At 36.3% G+C, this 24,966-nt stretch overlaps 2 long non-coding RNA genes across 2 annotated transcripts in view; one reads left to right on the forward strand and one right to left on the reverse strand.

The window, feature by feature from the left end:
- LOC105491483 (uncharacterized) overlaps positions 1 to 24,966 on the reverse strand; it is a 97,260-nt gene that overhangs the window by 20,596 nt on the left and 51,698 nt on the right. The window lies entirely within an intron of this gene.
- LOC105491482 (uncharacterized) lies at positions 16,122 to 23,233 on the forward strand. The gene is made up of 3 exons (XR_011616172.1): positions 16,122 to 16,284; positions 16,373 to 16,548; positions 23,091 to 23,233. It is a non-coding gene; the product is annotated as an uncharacterized lncRNA (long non-coding RNA).

Consider the following 24,966-nt stretch of genomic DNA (forward strand, 5'->3'; position numbering starts at 1 on the left):
CGTCACACTTGTTACTCCAAATCATGTGTGTTTTCTGTAATGAGGAAAGCAAAATGAAAAATATCTTGTGCAAATATTATGTGTCTGACAATTCATATACATTTTCTTTAACAAATCATTCAGCTATGTTCATTTTATACATAATCCAAGCCTCTCCAATATCCAATATTTTGGTCATGCCATCATAAGAAACAAAAAATCAGATTCTAGACCTATTTATATGATACCCTAGGTATTTTTCTTTTATTCTGATATTTTAAGTCAGGAACGTCAAAAGCTGAGTAGTCACATGTCAATTCCCTGATCTCTTTCTTCTTCTTTGGCATTTTCGAATTAGGAAAAGTGAGAACTAACATTTAATCAATATCTATTTATGTCATGCAGTATGGTGAGTGATTGGCCCACATTTTTATTTTTTCCCCCCCCAAATGTTATATCACACTACTTTCTTTTTAGAGTTGAAAGAATGGAACATTACTTAAAACTGATGATGATCTAGTATAACACAGCTGGTGAAGGGGTAAATAACTGATAGAATAAATCAGTTTTAGAGATCCAAAGTCCAACTCTCCACTAGAAAGTCTTAACAAGAAACTGATGGCCTAAAATAAGCAGAAATTGGTATCCACACCCAGAGTTCCACAATAAGTAACCAGAGCTGGGCGCGGTGGCTCAAGCCTGTAATCCCAGCACTTTGGGAGGCCGAGACGGGCGGATCACAAGGTCAGGAGATCGAGACCATCCTGGCTAACACGGTGAAACCCCGTCTCTACTAAAAATACAAAAAATTAGCCGGGCGTGGTGGCGGCGCCTGTAGTCCCAGCTACTCGGAGGCTGAGGCGGGAGAATGGCGTGAACCCGGGAGGCGGAGCTTGCAGTGAGCCGAGATCGCACCACTGCACTCCAGCCTGGGAGACACAGCGAGACTCCGTCTCAAAAAAAAAAAAAAAAAAAAAAAAAAGAAAAGAAAAAACAATGTGAAGAACAAATAGTAAATATTGAATATTTGCTAGAGAAAGTAACCACCCTTCTTTTCTTATTTACTTTAGGGGAAAAAAAAAAGGGGAAATCCCTTTCCAAATCTAGATCTGGCAAATCAAATGAAATTCCCAGGTATGAAACATCAGCATCGGATGAATTAAAGAGGTAGAGTTAGGTACCATGCTAAAGGTGACAAACAACAGAGATACGGCCTCTGCTGGTTATACCCAAGTTTTGAAGTAGAAGCTGTGGGAAGCCTGTGAAATTGATACAAGAGCTTAAAAAAATTATTTACGCAGATAGTGAGGGTAAGAGAGTCCTTTGTGAAATTTCCTTTTAATGAAAAGCAACCCCAAGGTAATTTCTTTTCTAACAAAAAGCAGCCTGAAAAATCAAGCTGCAGACATAGATAAGCAAGCAGGAAGCTTGCATACGTAAATGCTAGCAGCTGTGCCAATAGAAAAGAGATACCTGGAAGCCAGGTATGTTCAACATGGAGGCTCATTCTTCCATTTGTTGCCACGTGTGCAGTAAAGAAGCAGGCAACCAACGTGGCGCCGGCCAGGTAGAGAACCATCTACATAATAAAAGACTAACTACGGTAGAGTGGCCAGCTTCCTCATGCACTATGTAAATGACACACCTAGTCCAACCAATCCCTTGTGCCCTATGTAAATCCGACACTGCCTCTTGGAGCTCATCTATAAAATCAACTACATCTCCCCACGAACGGGGAGATCTGCTCAGAACCCCCCCCCCCCCCTTTGCACGAGGGAGCTTTCCTCTTTTGCCTGTTAAACTTCCACTCTTAAGCTCACGTCTTGTGTGCCTGTGTTCTTGATTTCCTTGGTGTGAGGCAACGAACCTTGGGTATTATCCCAGAGGATCAAAGACACTTCAAAATTACCTAATTCCTGGACCTAATCCCATGTATACAGGGTGACTATTTAGTTTATCATTCAAATCTGGACCCTTCTTGAAGTGTGTGAGGACCCTAATAAGAGTCATATTTTGAGAGAAGTAATAAACTAGGATGATTCCAAAAAATTCCAGTATGTGTTGATCCTGCATATGTAACACCAGGCCACTCCTCAGATGGCACTTGAGCATGTCCTCATGCCAATTAATGCCTCTCCACGTTTTTCTTTTTCTTTTTCTTTTTTTGAGATGGAGTCTGGCTCTGTCGCCCAGGCTGGAGTGCAGTGGGGGCGATCTCGGCTCACCACAAGCTCCGCCTCCTGGGTTCATGCCATTCTCCTGCCTCAGTCTCCCGAGTAGCTGGGACTACAGGTGCCGCCACCACACCCGGTTAATTTTTTGTATTTTTAGTAGAGACAGCGTTTCACCGTCTTAGCCAGGATGGTCTTGATCTCCTGACCTCATGATCCGCCTGCCTCGGCCTCCCAAAGTGCCACCGCGCCCTGCCCTGCCTCTCCACGTTATTCTAGTTTATCAGGTTCTATTTGTTCCTCAAATAGTGTCCTGCAATGCCCAAGATTCACTTTCTAAATTTGCTTTCCCAAAGACCAACATTTCTACATGCTCTACATTATTTTCTATCAAAAGGAAAATAGGCTCTTTTGCCAAGTAACTCATTTTCCACCACTGGGGGGAAAATGAGAAATTTTGGAAATGGAATATTTTATCTCATCCATAAAGTCAACAAATTAGTTCCAAAAGCGTAAGAGAAACTCATGCAGAGCTCCTGTAATCTCAGAGACCACCCACAGGAAACTTCAGAGGAAAGAACGACAAAAGAGCCCCGAGATTCCCAGTTATGTTTTTGCCTATCACAAATTAACATTTCATAATAATAACGCCTCATGAATATGCTAAGGAAATATTCTGACAGGTGCTTCTTTGAGGCTATAAAATGAAAACTATTGTTTTTCTCACCCAAACATGATGAGAAGGAAACAGGTAAAAGAGCTGGAATGATCGTCATTCATCATATGGCACTGAAAATCTGAGCCTGTCTCTTGGGCATCTCTTCAGTTATGTGTGGTTCCTTTTTGGTCTATGTGTGATAAACTTTTGTCTGCAAAATAAATCACCTGAAGACAGCCGTAATGTTTCAATTTTTATGAATACAAAATATATAATCACTAATCAGAGCTATCAACAATGCAAAATTACTACTATGAGTCATATTTTCAGACATAAAATGGGACTCTGATGTTGCAATACCTGCTGTAGCATTTTCATCAGAAAACGTAGAACTCCTTTTAGAGTCCTGAAATGACACATGTGGTTTTCATATCTGTAGCTCTAATTTGCAGTCTTTTAGAAAGCAGGGAACCCCTAATTTTAATAGCACCTTGAGACCAATGCTTTAAGAGAGAAAAGAAGTTAAGTTCTAAGCAGAGAAAGTAGTATTCTCACGCAGTGTTACACTGCTAGTGAGGACCACAGTAAGAACTGGAGCCTGGATGGAGCTGAGTCCCTGGCTAATTGCACTGTTTTCTTTCAGCTTTATTTAGGTATGATTGATAAAAATACATTTAAAGTGTAAAAATGTGTTGTTTTGTTATGTATATTCATTGTGAAATGGCTACCACAATCAAGCTAACATATCCATCACCTCACTTACCTACCATCTGTATGTGTTCACATACGTGTGTGTTTATGCAGTGAGAACATGAGATCTACTCTCTTAACAATTTCAAGAGTAATTATTATTAATTACAGTCACCATGCTGTATATTATGTCTACAGAACTTAACTGAAAATTTGTACCTTTACCAGTATTTCCATTTTTCTTTCTCTCCCTCAGCTCCTGATAACCACTATTCCACTTTCTGTTACTATGAGTTTGAATTTTAATTTTTTTGAGTCCACATATAAGTGTGATCATGCAGTATTTGTATTTCTGTGTTTAGCTAATTCCGTTTAGCATAATGCCCTCCAGGTTCATCCATGTTGTTGCATTTGTATCAACATCTTTGCCCTCATGACCATCTTTGTCCTCTGATACCTACCAGTGCTCTTAATTTTAATATTACTGTTTTTCCTTTATATATGCCATCCTATAATCTCTATTTAAGTCTCATATGGTAATATTGACCTTCTCTTGGCCTCCTTACACCCTGGCTTTAGCCTTTCTTTGTGTATTACCTTGGTCTCTCTTTATCCTTTATTTATGAATGCACTTATACAGCTTAACCTTTGATAACATGCATATTAAATAGAATAGGCTTAAAAAAGTCTCGGATCCTTTTTTGTCTCTTTGCATTCTCCTACATTTATAAACTTGGAATAAAAAGCTATTAAATGCATTAAAAATAAAAGAAACAAAATAGTATGAGAGGGATATATTTTTAAGGCTGATTGTGATACTAAATATTGTCAGGTCTATATTTTAAGGAAAACAAAACTGGTAGTCTTAAAGGAGGCACTTTAGAAATACTCCCTAGACTTTGGCAACAGTCTTCTAGCTGGTGTCTTGGCTAGCAGCCACCTTCTCCTCCATTTCATTTCCATCCAACTGCTGAACTGATCTTCCTAAAATGCAAAATGCATCATTTCATTTAGCAGTCTAAATGCCTTCTGTGACTTCCTATTGCTTAGAGAAGAGAAGATACATTCATTAACTTTGAGGTTTTGCCATAATCTGCCCTACTTTCACCTTTCTACTTGTGTGACCTTGTCTCTGGCTCCTGATCAAGACAAGTGGGAGGCTTCCCCCCTTAACAACAACAACAACAACAACAACAACAACAAAAACACTCTAATATATCATAACTTGTTTTATGCCTCAGTGACTCAGTGTATATCTTTTTTTTTTTTTCTGCTTCCTTTTTACCTCTCTCTTTTTGAACAGGAAACCATTTTCACCCTGCAAGATCAAATTTAAATTTTAGAATTTCTATAGTCTCCTAACTTATGCATTCATCCTTTCTCAATCCATCCACTCATTCAAAAAATATTTGAGGGTGTTTTCTAGGTCCTTGGCTGTCTTTGAGATGTCAGGGAGAAAAATGCTAAAAAACAAAAAAGACAGAAAAAAAAGCTTTTTTTTCTTCCATAGCACTTATATCTTAAAGGATATAAAAATTAAAAATAAGCATGTTTTTAAAAATAATATTGAGTACAACAATAAAACCAAGGTTATAGTGTAAAAATGCCAGGGAAAAGGGATGAGTGTCATAAACGTGGTTGTTAGGGAGGCGACTTTTTTTTTGTTTTTTGAGATGGAGTCTCAGTCTGTCACCCTAGCTGGAGTGCAGTTGTGTGATCTCGGCCCACTGCAACCTCTGCCTCTTAGGTCCAAGCAATTATCCTGCCTCAGCCTCCTGAGTAGCTGGGATTACAGGCATGCGCCAGCTAATTTTTTGTATTTTTAGTAGAGACGGGGTTTCACCATGTTGATCAGGTTGGTCTCGAACTCCTGACCTTGTGATCTGCCCACCTCAGCCTCCCAAAGTGCTGGGATTACAGGCGTGAGCCACCGCGCCCAGCCTAGGGAGGCAACTTTTAGGAACCTTTACTTGAACCGAATGAGTGAAGGGAGCTAGAGTGGGAGAGACAGAGATTTCAAAAACATGATATAGGAATACTAAAGATCTAAATGGAACCAAATTTGTTCTGTTTGAAAGAAAAATAACAACAGAAGAATGGTTTTATTGGAATGTGATAAACAAATGGAGATTGGTAGAAATGACATATACCTTGCTCCCTGGGGGGTGAGGGGTGCAAATATCTATACATACTCCTACTTCACTGTTCTTATATCTATTTATTTTCATATTTATTTTGCTTTGTATGCTCACATATCTGAGCCTCTATTAGCTTGTGAGATACTTCCACGAAAATACAGTTTACACATTTTGTCATATTTTTCTGTACCTAGAATGGCCTGAGAAAACACAAAGGGTGTGTAGACTCATATGTTCATTCACTTATTTATTTATTTATTTCAAATGTCTTTACTGAGGGCCCAATAAAGAACAGGTACTATGTATAGACATTGGTGATAAACCGATAAGCTAAGATTGTTGTATCCTCTGCCTTTATTATAGAATATGTAGGTGATTCACCAAATGACTGCATTGATTAGTGTAGAATTAAAATTTAGTAAGTAATACAAAGAAGAGATACGTGTGCTATGTTTAGGAATCAGGGAAGATGTTCAGGTAGATTCTAAGCCACAATCTGAAGAATAAACAGCAGTTTATTTCCTGAATATTTTGGCTGAAAGAAGAGCTTAAGGAAAGGCCCTAGTTGTGGAGGGCAAGATTCACAGCATTGAAAGAAAGCTACTCTCGCAAATCATATAAAGGATTTTGGCTTTTACCCTAAGAACAATGGGAAGTCCATCATTTCATCTTAAGGAGCCACCCAAGTATTATTAATAATTAACTATGCTTGGCAAACATTGTGAGTTCCTACCTCATGGCTAATCAATCTTGTCTCTACCTCTACTGCTGCCATAAAATACAATAAAATAGCCAGATGACTTTCCTGACAAAAACATGACATAAAATAACCTTCCTGCATTCTTTCCAGGATCATGCTTCCACTGTTTTCATCCATATACCTGTTCTCATGCCATTCGTGTAATGTTTATTGCCCTAAAAATGCAGTGTTATCACTTGTCTTTGTGACTTTGAACCTCTCTTCATTTGTGCCGCCATGCATGAATGAATTCTCGTGGGAGGAGCAATAACCTGACTTACAATGACAGATCAGGCATCTCTTCATGGGTCACGTGCACAGGATTTGTAATCTGGGGTTATCCATGACAATTTGATATCTGTCTCACGTAATCAGAAATTGTTCTTCGTCTAGATGTGGAATATGAGAATTTGTGATACATGTTAAGGGTTGTTTTTCATTTTAATTTTTTACTTTTGATGAAATTAGCCTACAAAGGAAATTAATGACCCTGCCAATCAGAATCAAAAGTTGTAATTCTGCTAGTGTCTTTAGGAATAGAATTCAAGATTGAGAAGACTGCCTTTCTCTACCCCAAACCAGCCTATATTTTGATTTAGTTTATGGAGGCAGACATACAGAAAGTCTCTAAGAAATAATTTAAGTATCTTCCAAGAGAAAAGATACAGGGGAAAATGAATCAGGAATAATGTCACCATGCTGGGCACAATGTTCCAGTTTTATTATGACAGTAGTCACAGCTTCTGCATAAGATGTGGCTGCTTTATTGGACCCTGCTGACCAGTAACCATGACAAAACTGAAGAATAGCCCACCAAAAAAATATGAGCAAACAAAAGAGACAAAGGAAAGAAAATAACAAAATGTATACCTCTACTTTACTTTCTCTCCCTCTGTTTCTCTCTCTCTCTCTGCATACATACATTTTTCATTTGTTAGAAGCTGTACACATATAAGGAATAGAATCTTGCATATCTGCTTTGTTTATTCATTGCAACTGGATTTCTCAACCTCTGCACTATTGATATTTAGGGCTGAATAATTTGTTGCATGGGGCTGTCCTGTGCATTGTAGCATTTTTAGCAGCATGTTTAACCTCTACCCACTAGATGCCACTAGCACCCTTCTGCCCCTGTCTGTGATACAAAAATATCTCCATATATTGGCAAATGTTTCTTGGGGGCAACAGTGAGAACCATAGTATTACACAATGAATTAAGGGTCTAATAAGATCAAGAAAATGTTGATAATTTGCCTTTCCACGTGCTCTATGCCTTCGTCTATATATCTATACACGAAGCCCATTAAGTCGTGTATATCCTGTAGGGATGAGTCTTACATTATCTCATTTAATTCTCACAAATATTCTTGAACCAGATATTTTTAATACCTTCAACTCATGTTGAAACTAAGGTTCAGAGAAGTTAAGTAACTAGCTTAAAAATCTATAAACAATAATTGGTAGTGAAATCCAAAAACAATAAGAGGTACAACCAGGATAGGAACCTAAGTGCTCTCATATAAACCACTGACAGACTGGGAACATTTTGATTAATTATGATCTAATTTGATATCTAAGTTTTACAAATAACATTTTGAAATTCACTACCTTATTACTTTCACTATATTTCAAATATACACACGATAAAAATCTCTCATGCATGTAAAAAAAAAAAAAAAGCATATTTTCAAAGACCATTCATGTCCTATTTCTGTTATAGCTCTCATAACAACCCCATGAAGGCAGCATCGCAGGAGTTATTACGCTCGTTTTATAGCTGTAGTAACTGGATCAGGGAAGTTAAATGGCTCACACAAGTACTTATAGTCTATTACAACAGAACTTGAATTTATCTAATATATACATATGCATACACACACACAAATGTACACACCTATGTAAATGTCTGTTTTTGATTTCTAAAAACAAAAACAGGATACATGTGCAGAACGTGCAGGTTTATTACATAGATATACATGTGCCAAGGTGGTTTGCTGCATCTATTGACCCATCCATTAAGTGACCTCCCCTCAACTCCCACCCCACAACTGGCCCTGGTGTGTGTTGTTCCCCTCTCTGTGACCATGTGTTCTCAATGGTCAACTTCCACTTATGAGTGAGAACATGCGGTGTTTGCTTTTCTGTTCCTGTGTTAGTTTGCTGAGGAGGATGGCTTCCAGCTTTATCCAAGTCCCTGCAAAGGACATAATCTTGTCCTTTTCTATGTCTCCATAGTATTCCATGGTGTATATGTGCCACATTTTCTTTATCCTGCCTATCATTGATGGGCATTTGACTTGGTTCCATGACTTTGCTATTATAAATAGTGCTGCAATAAACATATGTGTGCATGTGTCTTTATGATTTATATTCCTCTGGGTATATACCCAGTAATGGGATTGCTGGGTCAAATGATATTTCTGCTTGTAGATCCTTGAGGAATCGTTGTACTGTCTTCCACAATGGTTGAACTAATTTACATTCTCACCAACAGTGTGAAAGTGTTCTTATTTCTCCACAGCCTCAACAGCATCTATTGTTTCTAGACTTTATAATAATCGCTATTCTGACTGGCGTGAGATGGTATCTCATTGTGGTTTTGATTTGCATTTCTCTAAGGATCAGTGATGTTGAACTTTCTTTCATATGTTTGTTGGCCACATAAATGTGATCTTTTGAGAAGTGTCTGTTGATATCCTTTGCCCACTTTTGATAAGGTTTTTCTTTCTTGTAAATATGTTTAAGTTCCTTGTAAATTCTGGATATCAGACTTTTGTCAGATGGGTAGATTGCAAAAATGTTCTCTCATTCTGTAGGTTGCCTGCTCACTCTGATGATTCTTTTGCTATGCAGAAGCTCTATAGTTTAATTAGATCGCATTTATTAATTTTGGCTTTTGTTGCTATTGCTTTTAGGTGTTTTTGTCATGAAGTCTTTGCCCATGCCTATGTCCTTAATGGTATTGCCTAGGTTTTTTTCTAGCGTTTTTATGGTTTGGGGTTTTACATTTAAATCTTTAATACATCTTGAGTTAATTTTTGTACAAGGTGTAAGGAATGGGTCCAGTTTCAGTTTTCTGCATATGGCTAGCAATTTTTCCCAGCACCGTTTACTGAATAGGAGTTTCTTTCCCCATTGCTTATTTCTGTCAGTTTTTGTCAAAGATCAGAAGGATGTGGATGTGTGGTGTTATTTCTGAGGGCTCTGTTTTGCTACATTGGTCTATACGTCTGTTTTGGCACCAGTATAGTGCTGTTTCGGTTACTGTAGCCTTGTAGTACAGTTTGAAGTCAGGTAGTGTGACGCCTCCAGCTTTGTTCTTTTTGCTTAGGATTTTCTTGGCTATATGGGGTCTTCTTTGATTCCACAAGAAATTCAAAATAGTTTTTTTCTAATTGTGTGAAGAATGTCAATGGTAGTTTGATGGTGATAGCACTGAATCTATAAATTACTTTCGACAGTGTGGCCATTTTCAAGATACTGATTTTTCCTATCCATGAGAATGGAATGTTTTTCCATTTGTTTGTGTTCTCTCTTATTCCCTTCAGCAGTGGTTTGCAGTTTTCCTTGAAGAGGTCCTTCACATGCCTCGTTAGCTGTATTCCTAGGTTAACATACTAATTTTAAATAATTGATCTCACTTTACAGCATTCTCAAATCCCAGACAAGAAGTATTCACACTTCTTATTTATTTTTCTTTTCTACTTAATAAGCTTTTGAACTATATTTACTCACACACTTTTCCCTTGAAATCAGATTTCTTATATATTGGTCGTGGGAAATGGAATGTGATTATTTTGCTTCAATATAAATCATGTTGAACGGACTTAAATGTACACAGATCCTATTCTGGAATTGAAGATTTCATGGAGGTGATGAGAAGAGGAGTGTGTAAAGAAGAATCAGGGAAAAGGTCTTGGTGCTCAAGGATTAACATAATTTACTTAGAATATGGCGGAATCTGGTAGGACCAGAGGAGTAATGTTGGAAGTCCATGAGGAATATAGGCAGACCCTTGAGTAATGTAGATGAATGGAACTTCAAGCACTTGGCTCCAGAACAAACGTCTTCAGTGTATGCTGAAGGAGAACTGAAAAACCAAAGACATTAGAAGATAACCTTTGGAGAGAGATGCAAAAGAAGGATTCAAGTGAGAACAGTCCAGAGAGTTCAAGTAAGAGACTACTTCAGGAGTACAGGCATGTAAAAGTTAACACAGGAAGAGGCTTGACTAATTCAAAATTGTATTTTTTTTTTTTTTTTTTGGTCTTCATTAGGTATTTTGTCTTGGAGTTTGTTAGGTACCACCCCTTCATGTTTTAGAAAAGATTGTTCCATAAATGCCATTTAGATCAAGGCAAATAATAGTGTTGTCTAAATCTTGATTCTTACAGATATTCCATGTATTTTTCTTATCAATTACTGAGAGATGTATACACTGAAATATCTGACTGTGTGTTTGTCCATTTCTCTTTGCAGTTTTATTGGTTTGTGATTTGTGCATTTTAAATCTGTTATTAGGTGCATAAATGTTTAAGGTAGTTATAGTCTCTTGAAGACCTGTCTCCTTTATAATTATGAAATGATCATCTTTGTCCATAGTATTCTTCATATTTGCTCCAAAATCTACTGTTAAATATTACTATTATATAATATTATATCCAACTTTATTTTGATAAATATTAGCATGGTATATCTCTTCAATTCTTTTAGTTGTAAACTACTTTTGTCTTATTAAAGATAATTTCTTTCAGCTGGCATGTAGTTGGGTCTTGTAGGTTTTAAAAAAAAATCTAATGGGATATTTACTATTTGCATGTATTTGTATGATTAGTTTTAGGTCTATCATTTTATTTCTAGCTTTGTATTTGTCCCATGGTTTCTTTAATCTTTACCTGCCTTCTTTGAATGATTTCAAATTTTTATGACTCTATTTTATCTCCTTTTTTGGTTTATCAGCTACAATTTCTTGTTTGATTAACTTAGTGGTTGCTTTAGGGTTTATGGCCTCCATCATAACCTTTCAAAATGTATCTTAGAGTAATATAATATCACTTCATGCATAATATAAGAAACTTACCATAGTATATTTGGGGGTCTTCAGAACATTCATGAAAAGAACATATTATACAAATCTATGCATGGATTTAAAATTTTTTGTACCAACATAATCTTATACTTCCTTGTTATAATGTGTCTACACAAGATCTAACTTGAGGTCATAAGTAGAAGACACTAGTGTACAAAGAACTCCTACCTAAGCAAGGTGAATCCCACTAAAATTGAAGCAAAAACAAACATCAATTTTATAGTGAAACTTGAGATGAAAAATGGTGAAATTACTGATGCTTTATTAAAATTTTATATTGGAACAATGCTCCATAGAAATGGATAACTCATTTTAAGAAGGGATGAAACAATGTTGAAAATGCAGTCTACAGTAGCAGACAATCCCCATTCATTTTCAAAGAAAAAGTTCAATTTAGTCATGCCCTAATTGAAGAAGACTGAAGGTTAATAGCACAAACAATAGCCCACACCATAGATATCTCAATTAGTTCAGTTTAGACAATTTTGACTGGAAAATTATAGTTGAGCAAACTTTCTACCCAATGGGTGCCAAAACCATTGCACCTAGATGAGCCACAGACAAAAGGAGAGCTTTCAATGGACATTTTAAATAAATACGATCAAGATCCTGAAGAATTAATTGAAAGAATTATAACAAGAGATGAAATATGCCTTTACTAGTACAATCATGAAGACAAATTACAGTCAAAGCAATGGAAACCAAGATGTGGAAGTGGTCCAGTCAAAGCAAAAGTGACATGATCAAGAGTAAAGATAATGGCAACAATTTTTTGGGATGCTCAACATATGCCGCTTGTTGAATTTCTGGAGGATCAAAGAACAGTAACATCTGCTTGTTATGAGAGTGTTTTGAGAAAGGTGGTCAAACCTTTAGCAGAAAAGCGCCTGAGAAAACTTTACTAGAGACCCCCTCTCCATTGCAACAATACTGCTGGCTCATCAAAGGGACAGTTCTGTGAGAGTTTCAAAGCAAAACCATTAGGCATTCACCTCGCAGTCCTGATTTGGCTCCTGCTGACATCTTTTTGTTTCCTAATCTTATAAAATTATTTAAAGGCCACCCACTGGTTTTCAGTTTATAAAATAAAAAATACTACATTGACATGGTTAAATTCCTAGTACCCTCAGTTCTCTAGGGATGGACTAAATGGCTAGTATTGCCACTTACAAAAGTGTCTTGACCATGATAGAGCTTGTATTGAGAAATAAAGTTCATGTATTTTATCTTCTCTTTTCATTTAATTTTTCACAAACTTGATGAAGTCCCCTTTCATTTCTCCCTCCTGAAATTTGTGCTGTTACTGTCACCGAATTTGCTGTTATATATGTTAATAAGCATCCCCACTAGATTATTTTTGTAAAAACAATTGTCTTTTAAAGAGATTAAAATAATAGAAAATATCTTATATGTTTACTTTTGTAGTTACTCTTCATTCTTCTGTGTAAATGTAGGTTTTTAGATTAAATGATTTTTTTCCTCTGCCTGAAGGATAACTTTTTAACCTTTCTTGAAATGTGGGTCTGTTAGTGATTAATTTTTTTTTAGTATGTCAGAACAAGTATTTATTTCATCTCTATTTTCATAGATATGATTTCTGGGAAAAGAATTCTAAGTTGATAGTTTTATTCTTTTAGCATCTTAAATATATTGCTTCACTATCTTCTTGCTTATGTTATTTCCAACAAAGTTTCTGTTGTCATTTTTTACCTTTATTTATTTTTCTTTCTTTTTTTTTTTTTTCCTTGAGACAGAGTCCTGCTCTGTCACCCATGCAGTAGTGTGAACTTGGCTCACTGCAACCTCCACCTCCCAGGTTCAAGCAATTCTCCTGCCTCAGCCTCCCCGGTAGCTGGGATTACAGGTGCCCAACACCATGCCTGGTTAATTTTTGTATTTTTAGGAGAGATGGGGTTTCACCATGTTGACCACTCTGGTCTCAAACTCCTGACCTCAAGTGATCTGCCCGTCTCGGCCTCACAAAGCACTGGGATTACAGGTGTGAACCACCACACTGGCCCATAATGTGTACTTTTAAGTATTTTGTTTTATCACTGGTTTTGAGCAATTCAATTATGACGGGGCTTAGTGCTTGGGGCTGATTGAGATTTCAGGATCTATTTTTATTTTAAACTAATTTCAAAATTATTCAGCCATCATGTTTTTGAAACCACATCTCTCTTGTCTGTCTGCACTTTCAGAATTGTAACTACATGTATATTAGGTCATTTGAACCTATCTCACAACTCACAGATGATCTTTTCTTTCATTTTAATTTTATATCTGTTTCATTTTTGATGATTGTTATTGCTACACCTTCAAATTAACTATTTGTATTACTGCAATATTGTATCTTCCACAACTCCCATTCAGTGCATATTTCTTCAAAGAAATTATAATTTTAATCTCTAGAAATTTGACTTCTTTTTTATACCTTCCTTGTTGCCACTTATTTTTTGGCACATATAAAATAGTTATGAAAATCATCTTAATGTTCTTTTCTACTAATTCTAACACCTGTGTCCCTTCTGGGTCAGTGTCAGTTACTTTACTTACCTTCTCATTATAGTCATATTTTCTACTTATTTTCATGTCTAATAACCTTTTATTGTATGTCAGACATTATAAGTTTTACTATGTATGTGCTGGCTATTTCTATATTCTTGTAAATATTGTTAAATCTTGTTCTGGGACACAGTTATTGAACGTGGAAATAGTTACATAAGTCCTTCCAGGTCTTACTTTTACCATTTCTTATGTGGGAATTTATCAGTGCTCAGTCTAGGGCTATTCCTCTGTGTTTTGTACTCAATGTTCCATGAATCGTAAAGTTTTCCAGTATGGCTATTGGGAAAAAGCACTATTTCCAGCTCTCTATAAGTACCACCACTATTACCTTTTAAATTTCTGGGTAGTTCTTTCCCTGGTCTCAGGTTGTTGCATCTCATAGATGCTCTGATACTTAAGGAGGATCCTTTACAGATACATATAATTTTCTCTGAGTGCAGCCATCTCTTCTGTTTCTTGGTTCTGGGAACTCAATCAATGGATCTCACATTCTTGGCCTTGTCTCCCCAGTTCAGGGGGATAGCTGCATGCAGCCTGGCCTTTACTATGTACATTGCTGCCAGGAAACTTTCAAAAGGCAATAAGGTAGGCTCATAGAACTTGCTGAGTTTGCTTGTCATCTCTCAGGGCTGATGTTTTTGATGCTGTTGTTACCTGATGTCCCAGGTCTTGAAAAACCGTTGCTTTATCTATTTTGCTTTTTATGATTTTTGTTGTTATTCTAGGTCAAAGGTAAATGTAGTCCTTGTTATTTCATTTTTATCACAGCAGAAATATGTTATTTTTCAGGGCTGAGCTCAAATTTCACTGCATCAAAGAGGTCTGCTACGAACTTTCTTCTTACCTTTTCCTCATGTCATTAGATATTACATCCTCTATGTATTTCCTTGATATCAACTCTTCCAATTTATAATAATTTTTAATTATTGGCATAGTTGTCTTTCTTCTCTTAACTAGACAGTTTTTGTCATCCTAGCATGGACCAAAATTCCAGCAATTATGTGTATGCTATAAAATAATTGCTTATTAAATATTAGCTGAGTTGGTGAATAAATCTCAATCATGTTATTCTCTCTTCTACTTATATTTGCCTCTCTTCTTAATCAAAATTTAACACTCACTGTTTATCAAAGAACTTTGTTAACCAGAATATTGGGTTAAGCAAAGAGACAAATTGCATTTCCCTGGGCCTCATTTTTGCAGTGGAGTCACTCAGCTGAACGAATTATACTCAAAAGCAGGATACAAAGCTGAATATTTGCCCACGGAAAACATTTCACATGCACAATTGTTTGAAAACCACCCATGCTGCCTTCTTTCTTCCTGTAGAACTGCTCCCTGAATTTTATCCTTGAAACAAGTTTATTTGAGTGGGAATTGGAAAATAAGTAGGAGCTTGTTAAGAGGTAAACCAGGCAAAGTAAACTCTCCTAGTAATGACACAGGAGGTGACATATGTCTCATGCTACATATGACCTTTCTGTCCCTCCAGCAACACGTATTACCCTGAGAAATGAACACAGTTAAAAGGAGAGAAAATTGAGCCATCAACCTGAGACACTGTTTACTAACAACTAGCTTGTTTACAGCTCTTTCTCTAACATAAAATGCTGTTCAACTTTTTGAATTACTTCTCTCACCTTTAAGCAGAATACTCCAAAGCTAGATATAATCTACAGATAATATTACTTTCCAATTATCTACATTCATTGAACACATAGTAGTCCTCTCTTACGCATGGGTGATATCTTCTAACACCCCCACTGGATGCCTGCAACAAAGAATAGTACCAAATTCTACATATACTATTTTTTTCCTATATATATGCACCATGATAAAGTTTAATTTATAAATTAGACATAAGAGATAAATAGCAATAATAAAATTTTAAAAATTATAAAAATATACTGTAATAAAAATTATGAAAATGTGGTCTTTCAAAATATTTTAGTCCTATTTTCTTTTCCTCTTCTTGTGATGGTGTGAGATACAGTGCCTATGATGACAAGATGAACTGAGGTGAATGAAATAGGCATTGTGACATAATATTAGGCTACTATTGACCTTCCGGGGATACATCCAAAGGAGGATCCTTTGCTTCAGATGATCCTGGATCATCGAGCCATGAAGATGTTGATAGTTGGATATCAGGAACAGATGATGTCAATCACTAATGGATAAGTCATATCTACCTCATGGAAACACTGGACAAAGAGATTATTCACATCCCAGGCAGGATGGAGCTGGATGGTGTAAGATTCCATCAAGCTACACAGAATGACGTGCACTTTAAAACTTATAAATTGTTTATTTCTGATATTTTTTATGTAATGTTTTCAGATCAAAGTTGACCAGGGAAAACTAAAATCATGGAAAACAAAACCATGGATCAGGGAGTACTACTGTATACAGCTGGCCTTCCATATCCATGCACTCTGCATCAGTGGATTCAATCAGCCATAGATAAAAAGATGTTTGAAAAAGTTTAAAAGAATGGTTGCTTCTGTACTGAACAGGTAAACACATTTTCCTTGTCATTGTCCCCTAAACAATGTAGTATGACAACTATTTACATAACATTTACATTACATTAATATAAGTAATCTTGTGATGATTTAAAGTATACAGAAGAATATGTGTAGGTTATATGCAATTACTACTCCATTTTATATAGGGATCTCTAGCATCTGCATAATATAGTATCCATGGAGTGTGCTGAAATCAAACCCTCATGGATACAAAGGGACAACTATATTATATTTAAATGGACTAAGAAGGAGAAGAATCAATAATTATTAAGGAATGACTAATTTCCAGAGGTCCTTTAATTTAGGGAAATGGATATGTAAAAAACAGACACTGGATTTATGTAGGTCACGATCTGATAAATAGACTACTAGCTACAGAAATTCAATGGGTATTTGTGTAGGATAAAGTATTAGGGGATGAGAACAGACATGTTATGGACTCTGAGGGCAGAGAATATAACACTTTTGGAAATTTAGAAAAAGATTTTACGTAAATCTTTCTGCAATAAAAATTGTATATGTGCCAACACATGCTAATACAATAGAAATACCAGGGATTATAGAGTCAGAAAATATTCAGTGACGTTAAGTGTGTTATCTAAGATCACATGGCTAATAAGTATAAGAGCACAGATTTAAAGCCAGGTCTCTCAGACATAAAAGGTGAGGCTCTTTCTTCTGCCAGATTACCTAAAAATAGCAATATTTGTGTTCTTAAAATAAGAATCTCCTCTTTTTGTGGTACAGGTTAGGTGTTCAAGCTGTGTTAAATCACATCCCTGATGTTTATGTGGTCAGGATATGTGCCCCTGAGTGACTTAAAACTCAACATGTGGAAGTGAGTGGACCTTTCTACCTTGCTTTGTATGCTAAGACTTCCATCAACGAGTGATTTTCTTGCTTTAAATTTAATGCTGACTCCATTCAAGCAGAAAATAGATTTGAAGACAATGAAAAATGTACCACTTTATTTCCCTAAGGCCTTCTCTGCACAGTAGGCCTTGAACAAAAGTAATTTCATAAGGAGAGACAAACAACCAAGTTAATCTTCAAATACAAAAATTTATTGTTTATTTTTTGCTAAATTATTTTACAAAGTATTGATTTTCTGATTCTTATTATCCATCTTCAAATCACAAGGCTTAGGGTAGAATTTGCTTACACTGTGATAACAAAATTAATAATCAAATGGGAAGAGGAAATAATCCTACCATGGTGCATGTCATTTTTCTGTCCAAGGGAACCTCGTAAGTTGCTGATAAGAATAAATTGCAGTGAATGAGAAAATCATGAGAAGTCAAAAACTAAAGGATCCTTAGTGATAACCTGGCACAGTGATTATTTTTTCCCTTCCAAGGGGAGGAACATTTTATTTTTTAAATTGGAACATTTTAATTGCTGTTTTTAGGTCACCATGTTTTTAGAATATCTTCTAATGTAACATTGTACTTATTGAGAAATAATGGCTAATATTGAATTTGTTCAATTTAAAAATGGGAAAATGTGCAGAGTTTATGATCATAAACAGCAGTGGTAACAATAGCAAGCAAAACAACTCTCTGAAATCCAAATAATTACTGACCTTCAAGAAAACCTAGCAGGTCTGAGGAGGTGATTGTCATAGTTGATTCCAGTGGGGTCTATGATAGCATATCCCCTCAAACAAAGTTGAAAGAGAAAGGGACAGTTGATTCCTTTGTGGAGTAAAGACCATAGAGTAAGATCAAACTGAGAGGCCAGATTGTGCCTTCAAGAGCATGGAGAGAAATCTGAGAAATACATGACAATGGATTTGACAAGCGAGCATATGGAGGTAGAAGGAATTAGTAAGTTTAAAATGGAAGAAAGTTGAGATTTAGCAAGACACCTTTGCAAAATACCTGGATTGTCCATTTCTGCTGTCCCTTCACTTGCTGGTGCCTCATAAGTACAATAGCTTAAATGTCTAGAGAGGAGGCCGCCATGTAGGAGCCTTTAAGTTATATACAACCTCTAGGTGGCTTTGTTGGGCCCACATAGTGCTTATAGCTTCTATTTGCTGTGTCTCTAGAACACTTTGCAAGAAGTGAGACTTGTGTTACTGTATCGTTCCAGTTTTCAATGCTCATGTGGTAGCTTCACCCTTTAGCACAGTAGGGATGCTTTCCAATTTGAAGACTCCAGTATTCTCTGTTGTCTGACAGTCAACTTAACTCATTTAAATAATTTGTCTGGCCTCTGATGCATGTGAATTTGTCATCTGATACAAATTGTTATGATATTTGAATTTTAAGGCAAAGTTTCCAGGTTTTAATGAGCACCTAAGATCTTCCTGAAATGCAGATTATAATTCTCTAGGTCCAGGATACTCCTTAAGGCTTATCTCTCTAACAGGCTCCCGGGTGATGCCAATACTGACGTTACACAGACCATACTTCAAGGAACAAAGACTTAAAGCAAGTGTCTTCTTCCGGGGTCTGAGAAAAAATGTTTATGGAAGGTGATTTATTTGGTAATATGATACCAGGGAATAGGAATATAGGGCAGGTGAGTGGCACAGAGAAGGAATAAAAGCCAATACAAGGATAAATGATCAAGTTGGCCACTAGTATGAATAACCAGTGACCAGTCCCACTGGGAATTTTTGAAGAGCTTTATGAAACATATGTCAAAATTTGCTGCCTGGGGAATAATAGGGGGAAAATTTCTATCATATTTTGTTCCCATTGGCCAAGGGTGGATCCCTGAGCCTGCACTTCCAGGTTGCACATGAATGCTTGAAGAGACTTTTTCTATGACAGTCCCATCTTTACACATCAAATGAAACCCGAGTATGAAACAAAAATATTTACAACATAGAACCAAGACAATGTGCTGTTCATGTTGCTCCTCCACGAAACTCGTCAAGGCCTACTTAAATCAGTTGTCACAGAAACTATGAATGACTAAGAAGATTTTGAAGTGATGCATGAGAAACTCTAACATGCTTTAGTATGACTATTTGATGCCCTGAGCTGGAGCACTTGGCCACAAAACTCATGTTTCTTGGAGGCAAAAGCCAAATGGCCCTTCCAGCACTATGCAACATTGCTTTTCCCAAAGCAAAGTCATGATTTTGCCACGCTAATGGTAAAATCATAGGCACATTGTTGGACAATGTTTCTAGGAAGAAAAGAAGCATTGCATTTTTTTTTCTTTTTCTTTTTCTTTTAAGATTAGTAGATGGCCTTTAATGGACCGGTAAAAGTTAGTGTAGCCTCTTCTCCTAGACTTTCTGTGGCCCCTTTCGTGCCTTCCAGTTCATGAAATGGTCACTAGCTGGCAGAGAATCAGACTCAAACCTTCTTTCTACTCTCTAAAATGGAAGCCATATTCTGTAGTGGAATGATTATGCGCTAATAGTACGTGATACATGTGCACACACAGATGTATAAGAAATCTCTCTCCTTTGAAGGACTATTCCTTTTAGCATTGCTGATAATGCTACTGAACCAAACTATGCCTGTATTCCCTAAAGGAGTCCAACAGATTATCACTACTACCATAACAATGGCTAGAGAAACAGCACCCGTGGGTTGTAGGTAGTTCACCCTTTCACTTTTTAAATTATGTGTCTAAAACCAGAGTGGAATGATAGCTTATTAGAGCAATGTGACATTCTTTATGTAATTAGAATGTGTCCAAACATTTATTCTGTGCAATAGATGTTTAAACCAGAATTCACTGTTTTTTTTTTTCCAGGTTGGGATAGATATGTTCCCTGCTTAACTGTTGTGATTGCATTACTCTGCCCTCAGGATGAAAAAGGGTTATTGAAACCTAGGGGATTTTGAATGTGTCAGTAGCACATAGACAGTCTTACACATGAGTTTCTAGCTGTTTTGGACTGTAAGAAACTGACATATTAAAAAACCGATGGGATTAAATGGAGCATCAAATGACCTACATTTGGCGAGAAGCCATGTTGTATAGGGAAAGGAGCTTTGGCACAAGCGTGAAAATAAATTCTCTGTATTTTTGAATTGGATTCCAGCTCATCTCTAAAACAAAATTTGTGACTGCATATATTTATTTTCTAGATTCTAAAACCCTAGTTTCCACTTTTTTTTGAGACCGAGTCTCACTCTGTAGGCAGGCTGGAGTTTAGTGGTGAGATCTCAGCTCACTACAACCTCCGCCTCCCAGGTTCAAGCCTTTCTCCTGCCTCACCTCCTGAGTAGCTGGGACTACAGGCACCCACCACCACATCTGGCTAATTTTTTGTATGTTTTGTAGAGATGGGGTTTCACCATGTTAGCCAGGATGGTCTCCATCTTGTGACATCGTGATCCACCTGCCCCAGCCTTCCAAAGTGCTGGGATGACAGGCATGAGACACTGTGCCCAGCCTCCACATTTTTAAAATAAGCAAAAATCATTCTTGTTCATAGCTCAGGATTGTCAAGGAAAACAAATATTTTAGTTTTGCCTCATACCACACACTGGGTGAAAAAATAACAGATCAAGAGATGGTAAGGTGGTTATAACCAAAAAAGGACCACATGGGGGTTGTTCTGCATTTTGGCAAACCACGAAGGAGGTAATATATGTTTTTAATTCATTAATTATGTCCTACAATTTACACCACATTTCAATGCCCCTTTTACTACTTCCTAGTCACTCTACTGTTTTCAAAATCTGCTTCATTTCGCTGTTTCATGAGAAATCAATGACCAAAAAAATAATGACAATGTTGACAAAGGTAAAAATATTTTGTGTGTGAATATTACAATTTTAAAACTATGTTAGTATCTATTGCTCCTACAAATTGCCAGGTAAACAAGTCTTCATTTTTCATATTGTCCATGAAGTTCTGAAAGAATAAGTGCCTTGATCTCACTTGCAGAATTAATAAGGTATAGCTCCAGAACTTGAACTAGGTGTGTCTGGCTCCAAGGCCATGGTTGTTTTCAATGTCACCACAATGACTGCACAAGCACTGCTTCAGTCCAGCATTATTTATTCTTTCAAAAACCAGGCAGGAACTTCATCCCTCTTAAAGGCACAAAAATTTCCAGAACATCTGAAGACTGCACAAGCTCATCAAGATAACTATATTCTTTTCGTGGTGTCCCATATTGAAGAGTGCCCATGAGTCATTCACTAGAATTATATGGAAAGAAATAGAAATCTTCATAAAATGGTATGTGCAGAGTAGCTAGAGATTGGACTTGAACTTTATGTCCACAGTAGACAGGAATAAGACACAAATATATAATTCAATAATAAATTAGGCTCATTATAAGGAAATTATTCTCAAATTTAAAGTTACTTAATACTAGCATGAGTTCTTTACTAAATTTTTTTAGGAGGCCCATATATGGCTACTTGTAACTGCCAAGCACTCATATTAGAAATAGTATTGGCTGTCTTAGGAGACAGCAAACTCCCTTATGATAGAAGTGTAAAATCACCAAATTAGGTTAGTGTTAGGCAACTTCAAACTGCTTGGAGAACTGGATTAATTAACCTTTAATTTATTTTTTGCTTTTGATAATAAGTGATTCTCACAAAATCCATTTTCTGGGAATCTCAGACCTTCCGGGCTGACAGTAGTAGATGGCTTTGGAGAAAACCATGGATAATAATATTCTTAAGCAAAGAATCAGCTCACCTGTTCATGCTGATAGTTAGCACTGAACAAGGTATGCAAGCTATGGTGGCATATCCTCCATCATCTCAGGATATGAATGAACAAATCACTTTTATGTCTCTTTCATCTTCTATTAGTGTAAGAAATCTGTCTATGTAATTAAGTAGATTTACTTATTTAACTGAAAGAATAGGCATTTATTATCACTTAGTATGCAAGCACTAAGCCAGTTTTAGAGATTTGGAAAGAATAAACTTATCTTAGAATCAAGTTCATCAAGCTTTTTGTTTGTTTGTTTTTGTTTTTTGTTTTTTTGTTTTGTTTTGTTTTTTGACAGAGTCTCATGCTTGTCGCCCAGGCTGGAGTGCAGTGGCACAATCTCCGCTCACTGCAACCTCCGCTTCCTGGGTTCAAGGGATTTTCCTGCCTCAGTCTCCGGAGTAGCTGTGATTACAGACGCCCACCACCACACCCGGCTAATTTTTGTACTTTTAGTACAGGCAGGGTTTCACCATGTTGGCCAGGCTAGTATGGAGCTCCTGACTTCAGGTGACCCACCACTTTGGCCTCCCAAAGTGTTGGGATTACAGGCATGAGCCACTGCGCCTGGCAAAGTTCATATTTTTATGGAGGCAAATGTAGGCATCTAACCTAAGAGGTAACAGATAGGAGAGTGTTTCTTTTATTAGTGGTAACAAATATGTGAATCAGTTAAGAAAACTGCAGCCTCTCCACATACATATTTAAACCTTCCCAGTTACTGCCCTCCTACACACGATAAAAATGCAATCACCTTATTTCCAAGTCCCTATTTTATCTTCGTCCAGTACGCTCTGAAAATCTCATCTTATATACCATGCTTTACTGCATTTGCTATGTTCTAGCAACTCACATGGGGATTTTTTCTTCTTTTTAAATAGATCGGGCTCATTCTTATCCTCTGCTTGGAATGTTTCTCCTCGATTCTTCAAATGATTGGATTCTTCTAAAGAATTTTATTTCAGCGCAAAGTCATCTCCTCACAATGATATTCTTGAATGATTACACATTATAAAGAACTCTTGCACAAGACTCTCTCAGTAACAAACCAACATGGTACAATTTCTTCCTAACGTATATTATTTTCTGACATTAGCTTGCATTCATATGGTTATCATTTTTTGTCTTTATGTCTTCCAACTCTAATACACAATGCTCATGTGTGTGCATGCGCATACGCAGAGAGAGAGAGAGGAAAAAAATAAATTATATCAGAGTGAGATGTGCGTAGATCATGTTCTCCATACCCTTAGTATGGAGTACACTGGCATAACAGGTGTGTGACATATGTAAGAAAGAGCTACATTAAAGCGAAAAATTGAATATACAGTGTAAACAAAGAACCAGGAATAAGAAGTAACAGTAGGCATTCAGAGAGATGAAAAGTATAATAAAGTTTCAAAGAAAAGCTAAAAATCAGAACAAAACATGGAAATGAGAACTTTCATAGATTTATCAGTAGAATGCATATGACTGAGAGATGAATGAGAGAGCTTGAGATAATCCAATAGAAACCTTCCAACATGCAATTAAAAAAAGAGCAGATTTCCAAGCACAGTGGGATGATTTCAAAATGTCTAACAGACATGCAAGTGGAATAGTAGAAGCAGGAAACCAAAGAGCACAGCGGAAGAAATGTTTGAAGTAATAATGACTGAATTTTTCGAAATGAATGACAAACACCAAACTACAGATTCAGTAAGCTCAGAAAACACCAAGAAGGATTTTTAAAAAAGAGTCGTATCATATGCAAACTATAGAAACCCGAGACAAAGAAATATTGTGACAGAAGACAGGGAATAAACCATTTACTTACCAACAGAGTTAGAGGAAAAACCATTACACTGAATGTGTTTTCAGAAGTTATGCCACCAAGAAAAGAGTAGAATTAAATATTTAAAGTTTGGGGATAAAAACAACCCTCCTACCTAGAATGCTATACCAATAAAATTATCCTTCCAAAGTGAACGGACAATAAAGCCTTTCTATGACAAACAAAAACTGAGGGAACTCCATGCCAGTAGAACTGTCCTGCAAAAAATTTCCAAAAACTTCTTTAAGGAAGATTTAAATAAAAAATATCTGGAACTTAAATCTACATAAATAAAGAAGAAACATCTGAAAATAATAGATGAAAGAATAGAATATATTTTTTCATGTGAAGAGTTACAGTTTCATAGGAAGATAGGCTTAGTTAAAAATGTATATTGCAAGCTCCAGGGTAATGACTAAAAATAAAAATATCTTGGTATGCTAAGAAATTAGATTAAATAGAATCATATAAAATGATTAATCAGAAGCAGAGATGACATTAAAAGTTGAGGGTTGGAAAGAAACAAAGAAGTGTAACAAATAAATAGTCAAAAATATAATATATATTAATCCAAATATGCCAATAATCACTTATTATATAGATAATATGAAATAATAATTAAAAGACAGTCAAGGTGGATGAGAATAGCCAACTATATGGTATTTTCAAGAAATTAACTTAAATTCAAATATTAAGATACATTAAGTGTAAGGGAATCAAGAAAGATATTCCATACTAACACTGATCTAATAGAGCTGGAGTATCTGTATTAGTTGCACACAAAGCAAATCTCAGGATATGAAAAATTGCCAGGGATAAGTATGGCATTAATATAATAATTCAATTCTCCAAAAAGTTCAGTTCTCCAAAAATGCATTATAATCCTAAAGGTGTATGTACCTAACAACCCTAAAGGTATATGCACCTAACAATCCTAAAGGTGT

This window comes from Macaca nemestrina, chromosome 18, assembly GCF_043159975.1.
Source record: "Macaca nemestrina isolate mMacNem1 chromosome 18, mMacNem.hap1, whole genome shotgun sequence".
Lineage (NCBI taxonomy): Eukaryota > Metazoa > Chordata > Mammalia > Primates > Cercopithecidae > Macaca > Macaca nemestrina.